Genomic DNA, 4658 nt, shown 5'->3' on the forward strand with positions numbered 1-4658 from the left:
ATCTGTCCACGGGGAAAATTGCGGAAAAAAATCGCAAAAAACGCGGGGAAAAACGCGGCATAATATGGCATAATTTGCGGTGAATTTGCGGTGAATATGCGGTGAATAATATTGATCTGCGGCAATTTTCAGTGAGTATGTAGTGAAATCAATCAGTTACAAGTCTCTGGTGTAAGCACTCGTCATATTTGAGTAAAAAGCCGCCACGATGAGACGTTGCTGACCGAACAGTGCACCGTGTGTACGTGTAGTGCAACAAAAAAATTCAAAAAACGCGGGAAAATCGCGGAAAACGCGGTCTTTTAAAAAATCGCAAAAAACGCGGAAAAAACGCGGCCGCGGAATTGCAATTTTCCCCGGGGACAGGCAAATGCAGCGCGTCCTATGAAATTTTAGATGTTCTTGTCCGAGTTGAAGCGACCCTTGCTTGTAAGTAGAGCTATCGTGGATCGCTGACAGGCTGCTGAATGTCTCCTGTCAAGTACACTCGTGGATTAGGGGAACATTCACTGCGGCCCAGTAGCAGTACGGGTGTATATGAATATTAGTTTAGTTTACATCAATATCAAAATATATTATAGTTGTATAGCAGGGTGTCGTTGCCTCCTCCATGATCCAACATCGACCCAGCGACTGCGTGGACGCCGGCAGTTGCAGTGAGGGTGTGGCAGAGTACTCTACTACTCCCTGGTTGCAGTCCTAGTGTTAGATACTCTGGTGGAAGTATTGCTTGGAGAGAGTTGGAGATCATCCGCGATCGAGGCCTATGAGTTGGGAGACGGATTCCCTCACCAACTATCCACTCATAACGATGCAGTATTGTTTGCGAGATCTCCAGAACGTACAGTTCATTGGCAAAGAAGAACAACATGAAAACTGAATACCAAACGGCAACCAAACAACACCAGAACTCAGTGCAGAAGTAGCACACCAAACTCCAAAGCCATCACCACGCAGGTTCCGCCAAAGCGGATCTGCGAAAGCGGAGGTTCCGCTCGCATTTTTTGGCGTAGCGAAATCCAAACTTTGCGCCAAAGCGTAACCATGGTTACTTACGCCTCCGCCGTTGCCGAGGCAACGACGGAAGCGTAAGTTACGCATTAGCGGAACCGCCAAAAAAGGTGCATGTGTGACCGGGGCCTAACGAACGAAAGCGCTTCACTTCCGCAACCAGATTGCGACGGAGCGTCACTCAAACTTCCAGAAAATAACAATATGAAGGCGAGGCAACGGCGGAGGCGAAAGTTACGCATTAGCGGAACCGCCAAAAAAGGTGCATGTGTGACCGGGGCCTAATGAACGAAAGCGCTTCACTTCCGCAACCAAATGGACCGTATGCGTGTTAAAACAAAATGGCGTCACGATTTATTGAAAGTGGTATAGTTGGTGGTACGAGTGTTCAAACCCATTTGAACTTCATACTGTTCGTCTTCTTTTTGACATGCTCTCTTTCCATCGTCCTTAGCTTTTGTTTGTTGAGAGCTGTTTTGGCTTTCTCCTATACCTCTGGGGGATGCCAAGTGATGGTTTTGAGAGGCTGGTGATGGCTGTGAGCGAGAGTTTGCCGATCGGCGTCGTCCTCGCTATAGCGATGAAAATACTAGTTACTGCGCACCTGGCAGATATCACAACACGTCGGAGCGTCCAGGAGCAAAGGAATCTTGGGTTTTCACTGGAATCTAGTTCCTCCAGCATCATGTAGCCCACCGTCGGTGAATGGTGGTCCAGAAAGGTCGAACCTGGTCTTCTGCAGCATCTCGCAGTCCTGCGAGGCACACTGAACACGCCTGTCATGTATTCTACAAATAAAAATCACGAAGTAGTGGACTTTATAGTGATGAGTGTATCCTGTATGCTGCAAAAGACGCAGGAAATGTGACTGGTGTCCGTACACTGGACGCCAATATCATCCCAGTCTTCTCCTGCAGGATCTGTTTGACATTGACATACTGTTATGCAGTGGGTCGACATTGGCCTGGTTTGGCAGCTATCTGCCTGGTTGGATGTAGCAGGTTTGCATTGGTGCGTCGTCCAGTGCGACATTTTCTTGTAACTGTGGAGTACCGGCAGGGTTTGAGAGGTTGCTCGTGCTGTGAACACATCTCAACTGCCTGTCTCCGACGGTCCTAGAAGTGCCGTCTCGCCGCTTCCTTGCTCTACAGTCACGCTGTTATTTCGCTGTGTTTCGTGGTGCAGCTCAAAACCTGCCCAAACAACTGTGAGCTTGCAACATGGTATGGACAAATTGCACCACTCATGCTGGTTAACTAAAACCGGGATAGTCGAGTAAGCGAGTTCACTCCCTGGGCCATGGCAAGATCTGTTCAGCGCGGGCTATTCCAACCTCCAAGTGCATAGTCACCGATCGATCCATGCGATGGTGGTTGACCTACAAAGAGCCAAGGTCTACGAGTACTACTATTGGATGCTGTCTACATGCAGTCAACAAAATCAAAGTACCTCAGTATGCCCCAGAATAGGGCATGTGCATCTATAGCATGACACAACAGGGGTTCTGGCGGCACCTGTCAAACAAGCAGTAGCGACTAGTGCTAGCTACCTATTGGAGGCTAGCCGCTACAGTCTGTCACTAGAGATAATTATTATGTTCACTGTTTAGACTGAGCACAATCAATGATGCCCAATCAATCTGCCCAATGTGTGTTCTGTTCCACCTAATTATAACGTCCCATTGCATCAACCCTACTACACGCACATGTCGTCACTCTAGCACGACTTGTGTTATTATTGTTTATTTTGATTCGCACGATAAATAGAGCACAATAAACGTTAACTTGACCGAAGGTTAAAGGTGACTGCAGATAGAGGAACACATCGAGGTACAGGTACCGGCATCAATACAGTATCAGAGAGAAACGAACAAAAATGAGAGGTACGCAGAAAAACTGCCCTGCACCTCCCAACTGACACATCATAATTATGCTGATGATGTTGACTTTCTGTCATCTAGGGGAGCTGACCTCCAATCATGCCTCCCTGTTATTGGGGACACCTTAAAGCAATGGGATTTGACAGTTAACTCCGCCAAGACAGAATTCACCCATATCGAGAGGTTCAGCGACTGCATTGCAGAAGAATGGAGGCTGACCCGGAAGCTGGGATCGCTACTGGGTGACAGGGAAGATGTATCTCGGCGTATGCAGCTGGCCACAGGTGCGTTTCAACGGCTTTGGGCACTGTGGGTGAGAGGCTCGCAGATGAGAGAGAACAGACGTGTCCAGCTATACAATGCATTTATCACACCAATACTTCTGTACAATTGCTCAACATGGGGAGTCCCAAGCAATGTCATCAAGCGATTGGAAGCATTCCACAGACGTCAATTGAGAACAGTCGTCGGGATCAAGTACCCTCAAGTCATCAAAAATAGCGAGCTGTATAAACGCACCAACTCCCAGCCCCTTGGGGAAACCATTGTGAGAGCGAGGTGGCGGCTCTTTGGCCATGTCCTGAGACTAAACGACGATGTACCAGCACGCGTTATGATGGCAGCATACTTCGAAAACCCAAGCTCCGCTGCCACCTGGCGGGGCCGGCCACGTACCACTCTGCCACTGAGTCTGCACCAGGACCTGCAGCGTATCGGGGGGGTCGCTCAAGAAACGCGAGGAACTTGAGAACCTCCATGCCATCTCCCAGTCACGACAAGACTGGAAAGACCTATGCAGCAATGTGATAAAAGCATACATCAAAGCCTAATACTGCTTCCACCTGTGGCAGCTGCATGGCCGTACGGTGTACCATAACATAACTCATTGACTAACATATTTTGTGAAAATATTATCCTGTAAAAGAATAGGAATGTAAACAATATACCTGTGAAAACACAACCTTGAATGCTACTAACACAATCTGTGACTACAATAATCATGAGATCAACCCCAAAACATTTCTTGCAGTTTACTTTCGTAGAGTTTGCAACTTTGTGTTCCTCAACACAACTTGCAGCTTTCTTCAAACATATCCTCAACCTTGGTTCTGTCCTAGATCGTGTATACATACATTCATTGTTTCGTCTCATCATTATGGAGCAGCTTATGCGAAGGCTAGCCAAGCTTGCTTGGCGATGCCAACGCGGAAAAGCCTATAATAATAATAATAATAATAATAATAATAATAATAATAATAATAAACGCAGAAAAAACTCTCGTAAGCCCTAGGGGAAGTGGTTGATGAGGGATGATTGCACTCTCCACGCTCATCTACACTGTTCGTGGAAATGCACACATACATACAATAATACAACATAGCAATAGCATGCACAGAACCGAACAATTTCATGTTCACACATGCAAGCACAGACCTGAACATTAGTACCAAAAGCCGATACAGACAATATCCCCATACACACAGACGCGCACACACACACACACACACACACACACACACACACACACACAATGTCCCATGTATGCGCCCGTGGCGAGAAAAGCACGCAAATCTACAAATGCACAGGATGTGAATTATGTAGCCGACTGGGCCGGACTGGCCGAAATTAAAAAAAAAAACCCCGAGCGGCTCAGGATGAATGACTACAATGTACTGTTGCGGACATGTGAATCCAGTCTATTGCCAGTATTGGCAAGGGCCGGCGCCCTCAGCACGTACAGAACGTCGTCGTTGCATGCAGCGCACAT

This window comes from Sycon ciliatum, chromosome 11 (assembly GCF_964019385.1).
Source record: "Sycon ciliatum chromosome 11, ocSycCili1.1, whole genome shotgun sequence".
Taxonomy (NCBI): Eukaryota; Metazoa; Porifera; class Calcarea; order Leucosolenida; family Sycettidae; genus Sycon; species Sycon ciliatum.